General features: G+C 46.0%; 1 protein-coding gene across 14 annotated transcripts in view; it reads left to right on the top strand.

Annotated features, from left to right (window-relative positions):
• The window catches only part of ST3GAL3 (ST3 beta-galactoside alpha-2,3-sialyltransferase 3), a 1,226,061-nt gene that overhangs the window by 918,664 nt on the left and 292,397 nt on the right, over positions 1 to 15,000 (top strand). The window lies entirely within an intron of this gene.

Below are 15,000 nucleotides of genomic sequence, written 5' to 3'. Positions count from 1 at the left end.
CTTCCACAGGACACAGCTCTGTCTGGGTTTACCATCCAGTGAAACTGAATAAAAAGGTTCTGTCCGGCTGAAAGGTCTGGATTTCAGATGGAGGGATCCGAACAACAGACGGGGCTCGATCAGGGTCTCATATGCAGTAGAACGTGGTAGCAAGAGAAGGACCTGACAGCTTGTGTGATTACATATATGACAGGGAGGAAAGGAGAGGGCTATATGTTGGACCTTATAAGAGTGTTGTAACTTGAAGAGGGCTCCATCGGCACATGGAGGCATGAGGAAAGGTTGTATGTTTGGTTAGGTATGCAAGAAACAGGATATTAAGGCATGCAGAAAACTCAGTAAGTTTTGTATGCAGGCCACTGAGGCAAGAAGATTGTTCCATCTGGGCCTCATGTTATGTTTTAAAAGCTTATAGAGCGCACGATTACCCAAGGGTGTCCTGGCGCTAAGCACTGAATCACTGGAAGGAAAGATCTAAAACTGGGAGAAGAACCAAGTCTTAAGGTGTCCTCTGAAAGAGGTGAGATCGGAGATACTTCTCAGAGTGAAAGGCAATTCATTTCACACTTTAGAGGCACCATAAACAAAGCTCCTGCCTCCCCACATAGTTCTCTTGAAGGAAGGAGTTTTCACCTGTTTGGAGCCAGTGGACCTAAGATTTCTGCCTGGAGTGTACCATGAAAACTTATCTATAAAAAAATCTGGTCCCTTTCCAATCAACGCCTTAAACACAATGCATAAGGCCTTAAAGCGAGATCTCAGATGTATTGGGAGCCAGTGTAGTTCTTTAAGTTTTTTCTTAACTGAGATAAATTTGGGTGTCCCCGTCAGCAGTCTAGCTGCTGCATTCTGAACAACCTGCAGTCTATTCTGATGTTGTTTTTCAATATTGAGAAAAAGACTGTTGCAGTAGTCTAGATGCGACATGATAAGTGCTGTCACTACTGTTCGCAAACTGGCTTCAGTCAGAAGTAACTTAATTTTCCTGATGATTCTAAGCACCATGAAGCATGCGGAGGTCACTGAACTTACTTGGTCCCTTATGGTAAGTTTGTAATCTACCATAATACCTACATTTTTTGCTATCCTGGCTGGTGTGGGACAGATGCCTAGGTAGTCTGGCCACCAGTCTGGTGTCCACATTAAAGGATTATTACCAAATCTCAGCACTTCAGTTTTGGCTGAATTGAGTTTTAGACAATTGGCTGAAATCCATGTTGAGATGGATCCCATGTAATCATAGAAATGAGCACCTATTTCTTTCTCAGCTCCCTCCATAACCGAGAGCACAATTTGTGTGTCGTCGGCATATGAGGTGAGCTGGAACCCATGTGATCTGATGATGGCTGCCAAAGGTGCCACATAAATATTGAAAAGTGTGGGGCTGAGGGCAGAGCCCTGAGGTACCCCACATGGCAGAGAGAATGATTTAGATACATTGCCAGCAAGATCCACTGTATGCGATCTATCCACTAGGAACGAGTTCAGTAGCAGCCAAGCCGAACCACATATCCCAACTTCTGACAGTCGGTTTAATAAAACCTTATGGTGAACCGTATCAAAGGCTGCGGGCAGGTCGAGGAGGATCAGCATTGCATTCCCTCCTCTGTCCAAGGCCTCTCTGATTTCCTCTGTTGATTTGAGTAACGCCAGCTCAGGGCTATGTAGAGCTCTAAACCCATATTGTGAAGGGTCTAAAGAATTATTAATATTGAGAAACTCAGTGAGTTGACTATTTATGGCTTTCTCCAGCATCTTGGCTGGCAGAGGAAGTCTAGAAATAGGTCGATAGTTATTTGGTTCTGTTGGCTCCAAAGACTGCTTTTTCAGAAGGGGCAAAATTGAAGCTGTCTTCCAAATTTTTGGAAAAATCCCAAACCTGAGAATCTCATTAAGCAGAGGAGTTAATGCCGTACAAATAGTGTCAGCAATCTGTTTAATGATCCACGTTGGACAGGGATCAGTCGGTGCACCAGATTTAATGCCATTTAGTAATTTCAGAGTATCACATTTCTCCAAAGGAGCAAAGTGGTCAAGTGTCATGTCTAAGGGACAGGCGCTATCTGATTTATTTTCATTCAGCACAGTCTGATTTTTATTAACTAGTCCTGAGAGGGACGAAAATATAGTTTCTACTTTAGATTTTTAAAAATCAGCAATTTTGTTGCAAAAATTCAGGTCCGTGTGATTTTTTGGCACATTCGGCCTAGATAGCTTAGTAACCGTTTTAAAAATTTCTTTGGAATTAGATTGTGCGTTAGTTATTTGGGACGAAAAATATTCTTTTATAGCGTAAGCATGTTAGCTAAATAGCTTTGTGATAACCACTGGACCGCTAACCTAGCAGAAGTGGTGTCCCCCCTGAGCTGGAATGTAAAGTGCAAATAGTGCCAGAAATCGCCACACATCAAAATGTTAAAATAATATTAAAAGAAAGTTTGTCCGCTTAAAATCTTTAAAAGTCACCTTCAAACGTTCTCTTTCTCTCAGAATCCCGGCGAGCATTAAACACAGCTTCGCAACGGTGATTCAACGCTCATGCACGGCACAGAGGCAAGAATAGAGTTCTATTTGGGCCTCCTGCAAGGCACTGAGGCAAGAAGGGAGTTCTGTTTCTTGGACTTCTTCACGTCAGTGAGGCAAGAAAAGAGTTCTGTTTCTTGGCCGCCTGCATGACATTGAGACAAGAAAAGTTCCTTCAGGGCCTTATGCAGGGCTTTGAGGCAAAAAGAGTTCCTTTAGGGCCTCGTGAAGGCCATTAAGGCAAGAAGAGATTTCTGTCTGGGCCTCCTGCAGAGCATTGAGGCAAGAAGAGAGATTTCTGTCTGGGCCTCATGCAGAGCACCGAGGCAAGAAGAGAGTTCTATTTGTGCCTCCTGCATAACAGTGAGGCGGGAAAAGAGTTCTGTTTCTTGGCCTCCTGTACAGCGTTGAGGCTAGAAGAGAACTTTCTTTGAGTCTTGTACACTTGGAATTGTGACAAGGAGAGAACTCTGTGAGTCTTGTACACTTGGAATTGTGACAAGGAGAGAACTCTCTTTGAGTCTTGTACACTTGGAATTGTGACAAGAAAAGAACTCTGCGAGACTTGTACACTTGGAATTGTGACAAGAAGAGAACTCTCCACGAGTCATGTACACTTGGAATTGTGACAAGAAGAGAACTCTCTTTGTGTCTTGTACCCTTGGAATTGTGACAAGAAGAGAACTCTCTTTGTGTCTTGTACACTTGAAATTGTGACAAGAAGAGACCTCTCCACGAGTCTTGTACACTTGCAATTGTGACAAGAAGAGAACTCTCCCCGAGTCTTGTACACTTGGAATTGTGACAAGAAGAGAACTCTGTGAGTCTTGTACCCTTGGAATTGTGACGAGAAGAGAACTCTCTTTGAGTCTTGTACACTTGGAATTGTGACAAGAAAAAACTCTCTTTGAGTCTTGTACACTTGGAATTGTGACACGAAGAGAACTCTCCACGAGTCTTGTACACTTGCAATTGTGACAAGTAGAGAACTCTCCCCGAGTCTTGTACACTTGGAATTGTGACAAGAAGAGAACTCTCCACGAGTCTTGTACACTTGCAATTGTGACAAGTAGAGAACTCTCCCCGAGTCTTGTACACTTGGAATTGTGAGAAGAAGAGAACTCTGCGTGTCTTGTGCCCTTGGAATTGTGACAAGAAGAGAACTCTCTTTGAGTCTTGTACACTTGGAATTGTGACAAGAAAAAAACTCTCTGAGTCTTGTACACTTGGAATTGTGACAAGAAGAGAACTCTCCACGAGTCTTGTACACTTGCAATTGTGACAAGAAGAGAACTCTCCCCGAGTCTTGTACACTTGGAATTGTGACAAGAATAAAACTCTGCGAGTCTTGTACACTAGGAATTGTGACAAAAAGACAACTCTGTGAGTCTTGTACCCTTGGAATTGTGACAATAAGAGAACTTTCTGCGAGTCATGCAATCTTGGAATTGTGACAAGAAGAGAATTCCCCCCAAGTCTTGTACATATGAAGTTGTGACAAGAAGAGAACTGTCTGCGAGTCTTCTACACTTGTAATTATGACAAGAAGAGAATTCTGCGAGTCTTGTCCACTTGGAATTGTGCCAAGAATCGAACTCTGCGAGTCTTGTACACTTGGAATTGTGCCAAGAATCGAACTCTGCAAGTCTTGTACACTTGGAATTGTGACAAGAAGAGAACTCTGCGAGTCTTGTACACTTGGAATTGTGACAAGAAGAGAACTCTGTGAGTCTTGTACACTTGGAATTGTGACAAGAAGAGAACTCTCTGTGAGTCTTGTACACTTGGAAATATGACAAGAAGAGAACTCTCCGTGAGTATTGTACACTTGGAAATATGACAAGAAGAGAACTCTGTTAGTCTTGTCCACTTGGAATTGTGCCAAGAATCGAGCTTTGCGAGTCTTGTACACATGAAGTTGTGACAAGAAGAGAACTCTCTGTGAGTCTTGTACACATGACGTTGTGACTGGAAGATAACTTTCTCTGAGTCTTGTAAACTTGGAATTGTGCAAAGTAGAAAAAAGGTACCTACCTGAAAATGTATTCTAGGTCTGGGAAAAGGGGGAAATTCAAAACAAAATATGCAAAAATTCCCACTTGACCTCTATTGGTGTATCTCACAACTGCCATGAGTAGCTCCCATAAAAATTTCCGGTTAATCTCTATTGGTGTATCTCACACCAGCTACGAGAGCTCCCGCTGCCTGCAGAGCTTCTCCGCTTACAAGCTCTGCAGGCAGCAGGAGCTACTCGTAGCCGGTGTGAGATACATTCCCAAGCAAACTCAAGCTGAAATTTTGGTGAGACATACTCTGCTTTACAAAAACCTATGAACTACCATATTGTACAGATGACAGACATATATAACTGAGCACGACACAAGCGAATCCTTACAGGATCTAACCCAGGACTGGTAGAACTGTGGGTATGCGAAAGTATTTACCCCGGTAGCTTTTTTCATCAAAGGAAATAAGGAGGCCTACCCAGCACAAGATAAAAGTAGATTAGAAAGTCTGACTACCCCGTATTGTTTCGCCATAAGATATGGTGCATATCATCTGGTCCTAATGAAGGTGTTTTTTTTTATCTGATACCATCGAAACATACGTTGACTGTATGTTTGGAAAACCCCAGTGCACAATAATAAAATTAATTTAAGATCTTTCCCGAATATAATTTAATGTGTATGTGAGACCAGGCTGGGGAATGAATGAGAGGTTAAAGTGTGAATGTGTGTGGTGTTTGAAGTAAAGAGTGATTTGAAATATGGGGCACTATACAAAAAACACTTTGATGTAAAAAGAGTGTATTTGTAATTTTTATAAAAATGTGAAACTTCTTTATAAAATATACATTTTTATGGATAACATAACTATAAATGATGTTGAAAAATTAGATAAGACCAAAATGATTAACAAATGAAATAAAAACTTAAATAACATTTCCTGTTGTCGTTGGAGTATCTAGTGGTCGACACATTGGGCACTGCGACCCACATTGAAGCAATACAGGTCAAGTGTGAATTTTTGCATTATATTGTACACTTGGAATTGAGACAAGTGGAACAAGGCAAGCTCTGTCTGGACCTCACAACACATTGAGTCCAGTAGAGAACTATTTCTGTAATTCTTAGACTGGGTTTTGGGTCTTGAAGAGAGCTCTTTGAGTCTTTTACTGGTGGAATTGTGACCAGAAGAAAACTCTGTCTGAGCCTCCTAACATTGAATTGTAGCAAGGAGAGCTGTGTCTTTGCCTCACAAGACACTGAGTCAAGAAAAGCAATTTGTCAGGCTCTTGTGTGATGTGAATTGCGGCAACAAGAGAGATCCTTAGGGTTCTTGTATGGAGGGCAAACTCTGCACAGAGAATCCCACCCACTGCACATCCCCAAGGCCTGGAATTGCTCTTATAGAGACCAAGAGCATCTGCCCCACGTGTTCTGGCCTCATACATAGATAGGTACATCTAACCCTAAGGACCCAAGCACCTTCTGCGATTGCTTGGCTTTAAGAGCACAGTGGTGGCAAGAAATTGCCACCTTCTTCACTAATAAAGTCTCGAAAATTGATCAATCCTTCATCCAAACCTCTAACCCTCCTTCCCTCTTAACCTCCCCACTCTAACCACCCCTGATCAATCATTCAGAAAGAGTTCTTACCAAGGACAATCAGGTCTGCCTCCAGCTAAAAAACAATGCGCATTGGTCCGACTTTGAGCTAATGTCGGAAAATGAGGTTTTCAGTATAATTTCTAACCTAAAACCTTCCTCCCACACTATGGACCCCATCCCATCCACAATCATAAAAGATCTTAACCACACCATTTCCCCTTTCTGGACAAAAATCATCAACGCCTCTCTCACCTCAGGCTGTGTCCCAGACTCCCTTCAACTTGGACAAATCACACCCATTCTCAAAAAACCAGGGGCCGACCCTAATGATCTCAACAACCTCAGACCTATCTCCAACCTCCCATTCCTGGCAAAAACATTGGAGAAATGCGTTCTCCACCAACTCAACAATCACATTGATGAGTTCGACCTCCTCGACACCTTTCAATCATGATTCAGGAAAGGCTATAGCACGGAAACAGCTATGCTCAACGTCTCTGACGATATTCACAAGGCTTTAGATGAAGGTGATGCCTGCCTACTCATCCTTATTGACCTATCTGCGGCATTCGACACAGTAAATCATCCAGCGCTTCTGGAGACCTTGTCGAAGCGCTCCGGCATCAATGGCACAGTACTAAAATGGTTCACCTCCTTCCTTCAACACCGCTCGCAACAAATTAAAATCAACTCCTGTCTCTCGAAGCCAACAAAAGTCACACTTGGGGTCCCGCAAGGTTCGATCCTCTCCCCGGCCCTCTTCAATCTTTTCATGGAGCCTCTCACAATCATCTTGAAAAAAGCTGGAGTGAATTACCACCTTTTACGCTGATGACACCCAAATCTATTTCAAAATCAAGTCTCCCAGCGACATCCAACACCTCAATGCCACTCTAACCGAGATCCAAACTTGGTTCAACGCTAACCACTTAAAGCTCAACCCAGATAAAACAGAACTAATCCTATTCTCTCCAAAAAGCAACCATCGTCCAATCCAAGAGTGGCTCAAGAATCTGGTCGCCCTAAACTGCCCCATTGTCCTATCCGACTCAATTGAGTCTCTAGGCATCACCCTTGACAAGAACTTATCCATGGAGGCCCACATCAAAAACTCTGCAGAAAGTGCTCTTTTCTCTCTAAATCACCTCAAGAAATTGAAACCTTTTCTTCCCCATGATGACCTCAAGACAGTAGTCCAATCCCTAGTTCTCTCTAAAATCGACTACGGGAACGCCATCCTTACAGGGACTCTAAAAGTAAAAAGATTTGAACACATCACTCCAGCTCTCAACTGGCTCCCCATGGAAGGGAGGTGTATTTAGAAACTGGCCTGCATCACACACAAAACCCTTCACTCTCCAGCCCCTAACTACCTGAACAACAAACTGGTAAGAGCAGGTCAATCCAGAACGCTGAGAAGCTCCAACTCACTCCTTCTTATTCCTCCAAAACTGAAAAAGAAAACCACACAATACCGATCGTTCTCTGGCAACGCTCCCAGGATGTGGAACGCTCTCCCTAGAGTCCTCCGATGCAACCCCTCCTTTTCATGTTTCAAAAGGGACCTGAAAATCCATCTCCTTAACAAATACTTTCCTGACCAACATCAACTAACCTAGACTTCAAGATCAGAGTTTACTCCTCTCTTGACATTCAAGGATAGTTGGTGACCGGACAGTGTCTGTGTTAACCACCTTTTCCTTACTGCCTGCCTACTTTGTAATGCAATTTCCGTCTGTTTTTCTTTACAGTATGTATGTAAAGCGCTCTGATACCTACGGGTCAAGCTAGCACTATATAAAACTTTAAAAAAAAATAAACACCCGATGGACTCGAAGTTGGGTGGAAGGTGTCCCAGGCCACAGACCACTCATGCCATAAGAGAGACAAGCGCGACATGCCACTTCCTCTTCCTGTGAGTATCTGATTGAAGTGCTTGTCTTCTGGACACCTCCAGTGCAAGCAGGGGTGGAGCTTGGTCAGTAAGAAGGGGGAGGGGTGAGCTTCAGATTTTCCGACAATCACACTGGCCTATCACGTTAATCATTATATGAGAAGCAGCTCGTTGGGGGGTGGGGGCTTGGGGCTTAAACGGCGTAAGGGTCAGTTTCAAGGGAATGGAGAGCGGATTGTGAGGGTTACTTAACACACAGTATTTTGCAAAATAACCACGTATTGAGACCTCCAAAACAAAGACGAGAGGGTGTGTGTTTGCTTTTGTCTGAGTGACTTTTTACAAATTCCAGGTGAAATTTGACAGATACTTTACTATATCCAACTGAAAGCTCCTGTCCCCAACTATTTATTAAAGAATACAATTATTAGGTGTCCCCCTTGAAGCTACGCCCCTGAGTGCAAACTGTCTGATAGTGGCAGTCTGAACCTGTGCGTGATGTGGTTAGTGCACTCCTGTCTGCTGGTTATCTTGGCAGGAGGTCGCAGGCCAGGGGGATCAAGTCTTCTGAGCAGGACCCCCCCCCCACCGGAATTAGAGGAGGGACGGCCTTAGACGTGCCACGGGCTGGAGCCCTAGCTTGCACAGGAAGTGCAGCCGTGGGAGGGTCACCCAGCGACGCCATCATGAGGTGAAAACAAGCCTCAGGAGATACTTAAGCCAGCACACGACAGATACCTTCCTCTTTGTGACTCTCATCACGCCTGGTGCGGATCGGGAGCAGCCGTTGCTCTTCAACCAACAACCCACCCCTGAGCTGGCGGTGCTCCTGACAGATAGTAAAGGGGAATACACACAAATTATCATTCTAGTACCGGACTGACCCCTTGTAGGCGTATGTATGGTTTATGTAGGCACCGAGCAGGCGGGAGGGAGAGGGGGGGCTGACCTGCTGTTAGTCCTGGACTCTCCCGCCATACCCTGCAATGCCGGGTTTCTAACTTTGGGGATTACGCCTGTGTTCAGGTACCCCGGTGGGCCGATGCTCTATGCTGTGCCTAGGTTTCAAGTTTGTGGTTCTCCTCTAGGGTTGGAAGAGATGGAGATGTGGTGAAGTTGTCCAAGTGATTTTCCCATAAATTTCTTAAGGAATTGTGAATGGACCCCCTGGATGGAACCTGGGGGGCTGTTGCAAGGTGGGGCCTGCTGGCACACTGCGCACAGCGGATCTCACGACAATGTGTTCTGGCTGTTTTTGGAATGTGAAATATGAAATTTGACTTGTGCGTTTATCTACTATCTTGCTTTTGATATCTATGAAATGAATGCTTTCTAGATGAATACCTGTCCTTCAACAGACTTCGCTCACAAGCAATTTTAAATGTGGATTTGAATAAAGAAAAGGATATACCACAAAACTGGTTCTAATCTCTGTTCTTTAGCATTGCAGTGAGCGAATATGGGGCAAGTTGCACGTGTGCACGTACTATGTGATAGCAGAGTGTCCAGACTAAAGTTGGCCGCAGTCCCCAGCGCCTCGAAGCGTGGTGAGGACTCCAGAGGGCTGGTCCAGCCGCTTCAGCAGCACCTTTGTAGAAGGGGGTTTAGTTTGTTGGACCTTGGTAGGACGAAGTCCTTTGTTCAGAGGGTGTCTGAGCTGCAGCCCTAATGTCATCTCTTGAGGCGCAGGGCGCTTCACACAAACCGCTTCTTCGTGTTCGTGAGTACTTTCTTAGTAATTGCATGAGGTGACCTGTCAGATGCGAGACCCTCCCCACTTCCTTTTCCCACACTTCTTGTAAAGGTTATCTCCAGCCTTGCTAGCCACCTCCCGCGAGCTCATGCTTCACCCTGCTTCCTTATTACTCCTGCTGTCTCTGACGTATGTCTCAGCATTACTCCAGCCAGCATCCCTGTTTCCTTGGTAGTCTCGGCTTCTGTTGCAGGGTACCATTCTACCAGGATTCCACATTGTCATTTCTCTTAGCGTCGGTGATGCCTGCTGCAGGTTTCTAGGAGCTAGTGTGCTCCCTTTGCAGTGGCCCTGTGACCCGCTCTTACTCTGGAGGAGCTCCCAACATCCTCCCCATTGTGGAGATCAAGGAGCTGCTTGTGTGTAAGCGTAAGCGTCCGGCACCTCAATAGATGACGTTGGGGCCGCCATCTTGAATCTGGCTCCGGGCCGCCATCTTGAATCTGGCTCCGGGGCCGCCATCTTGAATCTGGCTCCGGGCCGCCATCTTGAATCTGGCTCCGGGGTCGCCATGTTGAAACTGGTTCAGAACATAGACAGACACTGACAGACCCCCCAGGATATTGCGGCATGGATTAGAAAATTTAGCGGCACAAATATGGAAATTTAGCGGCACAAATATGGAAAGTTAGCAGCATTTTTGCGGCACTTTATTTTACTCATAATCATTCATTTTCAGCCTTAAATCACTAGAAACTGTTTTAGCAGAGTATTCCACTTTGAATCCGCAACCTGGGATATGGAACAGAGGAAGCAGCCCACAGGGGAAGGCTGTTATCCCTTGGAAATGCAATCCTCCATTTGCTTTAGTTCAGGTTGGTAGCAGTTATCACACCTTTTGACACATTGCGGGACCGGTGTTTGGCACATCCTTAACCCTTTTCTCACCTGAGAGTCCGAGGGCGGCGGGACACCGCTTTCGTGGACAGGTCATGGCCCGTTGAACAGATCCGAGAAGGCCCACTGTGAAAAAAATAACTGCCTTTATTAGTGTGCAAACCTTTTGAAATCCTACCGCTGCCCATTTATTTTAAAGCTCGTAATATTTCTGGTTTCTTCTTCCCACATCCCAAAGCTGACTTCCTGATTTGCAGAAGGGAAGAATATTTGTGAAAAATACTCTCACGTTTGCCTCAATTTGTAACAAGCAAATATACAGAATTTAGCAGACAATCCCTGGCAACCCCTAGTTTTACGCCAGAATAATTAAAGACACATGTTAACTCTGCCCAGGAACGATATTTCTATTAAGCAGAGGTGAGTGAGCCAATAAATTAACCAGAGCCGAGCTAAGGGCCAGGCTTGGCTCGAAGAGTCCATGCACGAGCCGAGCCTTGAAAATGATTGGCATCTCACTGTATTGTAATCCTATCTGTAGAGCGTTTACTACCCCTGACGAGGCGCTGCATTCTCCCGTTTACCTGTGCATTGTTTACTGAAACCACGGGTGGCCTTTGCCAGTCTGGCGTTTATCTATCAGTATCTCCTGGAATAAGCTGTGACGTCCGTGGCAGGCTTCAGGCGGTCTGTGAGACTCGTCGCCAGTTGGTTTAGATTCAGACCCAGCGATCCCTCACAGTGGAAAGAGGTCCAGGGGTTGTACATTGCCGATTTCGCGGGCACGTTTGTAAAAATTGCTGCGGCATTTTTACAAAAGTGCCGATTTCGCGGCAAACTGCGAAACCGCGAAATCCTGGAGGGTTTGACTGAACTTCATGGTCCTCTGAGGAGTTGGACTCTCCAGAAGTCCGCTAGGGCTGCGGGAGAGTAAGTGTGGCCAGGTCACTTGCCAGACATTTCCGACTGTTTGGCGGTCAAGGCATAAAACGCGAGCAGGCGCAGCTGGCACCGACGGGAGGGTAGATTTTAGTTTCGGTTTTCATGGATGAACATTCAGGCTCCACACAGACCTTGTTTAGAGTGACTGTGTGCCTGCTATGTTGGAGGTAAAGGTGATCGAAGCACCCATGAAGCTGTGAAGTGCAGAGCTCTCTAGAGTTTGAAGACATCCGACCTGTAGGAAACATCCCTTAGAATCTATTGAATGTAGCATGGCCTCACGTGATCTCCCACCCCAGCTTGTTGCCTCCATTTAGCCAAAAACGATTATAGTGCAAACCTGGGATTGGGGTCTGAAGTTAATGCTCACAAAAGAAGCCTCGGCCTTGGAATAAAGTATATATAAAAGCGGTGCCATTAGAGTCAATTTACCGTTCAGTGACAACATGAATTTGCTACATTTTGCAAGGATGAATTGTTTCCAGGAGAGAATATCCAATAATATCTGCTTCTGTACTGCCCCGTGCTCACTTAATCCCTAGCTCACTGAAGCCCCCAGTTTACTACTAGGAGACCACTAATTAGGGTGATCAACTGGCATTGGTGCAAATTCAGGACGGTGAGTGTAAAAATTCAGGACAAAGGGTCAAAATTCAGGACACAAATTCAGGACAGGAGGTCAAAATTCAGGACAAAACTTCAAGACAATAGGTAAGTTTTACAGACACATCAGAGGAGGTCGCGCAATAGTATATAAGTAAGCCCAGCCATATCCAAACGTATTCAACCATTTGCAAACCTATCCATCATGTATCCTTCCATCTATCATTTAACTCATCGATCCCTTCATCCATCCATTCACCCTTTCACCCTATCCATCTGTACACTCATCCATCCACTCTTCTACCCATCCATCCAATCTTCTACCCATCCATTCACTCATCCATCCAGCCATTTACCCTTTCACCCATCCTTTCACTTACTCATCCATCCACCCAGTCACCCAGTCACTCATCCTTCCACCCATCCACCCTTTCAGTCATCCATCCATCCTCCTTTTCTCTCTCCATCGACCCTTTCACTTAGCCATCCTTCCTTCCATCCATCCACCCCATCCATCTACTCATCCGCTCATGAATCCATCCATTGACCCTATCACTCATCCATCCTTTCTCTAATCCATCTATCCTTTCACTCCTTCACTCATCTATTCATCCTTTTGTCCATCTACCCTCCCTTTCACTCACTCATCCATCCTTACATCCACCCTTTCACTCATCCCTCCATCCATCCCTTCACCCTTGCACTTATCAATTCATCAATCCATCCATCATTTCTCATCCATCCACCCACTCACTCATCATCCTTTTCACTCATCATCCTTTTCACTCATCATCCTTTTCACTCATCATCCTTTTCACTCATCATCCTTTTCACTCATCCATCCTTTCACTCATCCATCCTTTCACTCATCCATCCACCCTTTTACCCATCCAGCTACCCTTCCACCCATACATCCAGCTATTTACATTTTCTGTCATCCATCCTTCCACTCACTCATCAATCCATCCATCCTATCTCATTATCCATCTATTCAATATTTCATTCATTCATTCACCCTTTCACTAACTAATCCAGCCATCCACCCATCCCTTCACTTATTCACTCGCCCACCTTTTAATTTTAATTTTGAGCTGAGCCTTTTTGAGAAGAGGCCCATCAAGAACTTCACCCTCGCTGCAGGAGCCATTCCAAGACAGGGACAGGATCCACCACAAGGGAGAGGGGGGGGGGGGGGCAGGAGCCATCACATGGGGGGTGGGCAGGAGCCATCACAGGCGGGGGGGACAGGAGCCATCACAGGCAGGGGGACAGGAGCCACCACATGGAGGGGGTGGGGGGGGGGGACAGGAGCCATCACTGGGGGGGGGCGCAGGAGCCATCACTGGGGGGGGGGCAGCAGCCATCACAGGAGGGGGAACAGGATCCACCAGGGTGGCCATGCAGTATTCTAGTATCATCTTGGTCTCTTCCAGGGTGGGGTAGGGCTCCTCGCCCCCTCCTGGGCAAGACAACGAGAAGACAGGCTCTCTTTCCAAAATGTTAGTTTTGCCACCCCCCACTGTGATGTACAGTACTTAAAGGAGATACTCCAAGAGAACTGATTTAACTGATTGTCCTCCATACTTTGTTAATCAGTGTGGGTGCGATTGTGTCATTTCTTTATTTTATTACATTATAGACTGCATGTTTGCAGAACCAAGGTTTGCTTACAATTTAGTGACAGTAATTAAGCTCTGTGAAGAGAACTACGTGCTGCCTCGGTGTAATCAGGGCCGGTTCTAGGGTGTTTGTCTGGTGTGAGGCCCCTCTAAATTGCAGAGACATGACGCATTCAGGGATGTTTGCATCTGAATAGATGCCCCTGCTCCTGAAGCTGCAGCCCCTCCCTCTCAGTGACCTTCAAGCACCTCTTAGCAGCTCATCAAGGGTGGAAGGTGTGAGGGTGGCCATCCCCTGTGCCTCTCCAATGCTGCTGGGTATGTGAGTTTTGGTGCTGCATCGGAGTCTGTCACAGCCGACCTCAACAGCATCGGAGTCAAGAAGGAGGTGCGTGGAAGCTGTGGCGGCTTTAGGGTGGTGCGACCGGTGCCGGTTAAAATTACGGACAAATGGCGTCCGTTAAAGAATCCTTCACGGACAACCGACAGACGGCCGAAATTACGGACTGTCCGTGAAATTTACGGACGGTTGGTCACCCTACCACTAATACCATAACACATTCTTCTTGGCTGCTCCTGGCTCACTGAAGCCTCCATCTCACCGAAGCCCGCCTCTCAGTGCCTAGATAGCACTAATCCCATGCCAGCTGCCTCAACTCACTGATGCCTCCGTCTCACTGCCAGACGAGCACCAATCCTGTAACACCTGTCTCTGCACTGGCACCAGCTCACTGAAGCCCCATCTCACTGAAGCCCCATCTCACTGGAGCCCCATCTCGCTGCCAGGTGAGCAACAATCCTGTAACACCTGTCTCTGCACTGGCACCAGCTCACTGAAGCCACATCTCACTGAAGCCCGCCTCTCAGTGCCTAGATAGCACTAATCCCATGCCAGCTGCCTCAACTCACTGATGCCTCCGTCTCACTGCCAGACGAGCACCAATCCTGTAACACCTGTCTCTGCACTGGCACCAGCTCACTGAAGCCCCATCTCACTGAAGCCCCATATCTCACTGAATCCTCTTATCTCACTGAAGCCTCTTATCTCACTGAAGCCTCTTATCTCACTGAAGCCTCTTATCTCACTGAAGCCTCTTATCTCACTGAAGCCTCTTATCTCACTGAAGCCTCTATCTCACTGAAGCCTCATCTCACGGGAGCCCCATCTCACTGCCAGGTGAGCAACAATCCTGTAACACCTGACTCTGCACTGGCACC

This window comes from Triturus cristatus, chromosome 4_2 (genome assembly GCF_964204655.1).
Source record: "Triturus cristatus chromosome 4_2, aTriCri1.1, whole genome shotgun sequence".
Lineage (NCBI taxonomy): Eukaryota > Metazoa > Chordata > Amphibia > Caudata > Salamandridae > Triturus > Triturus cristatus.
This window is presented reverse-complemented; position numbering and strand designations above follow the sequence as displayed.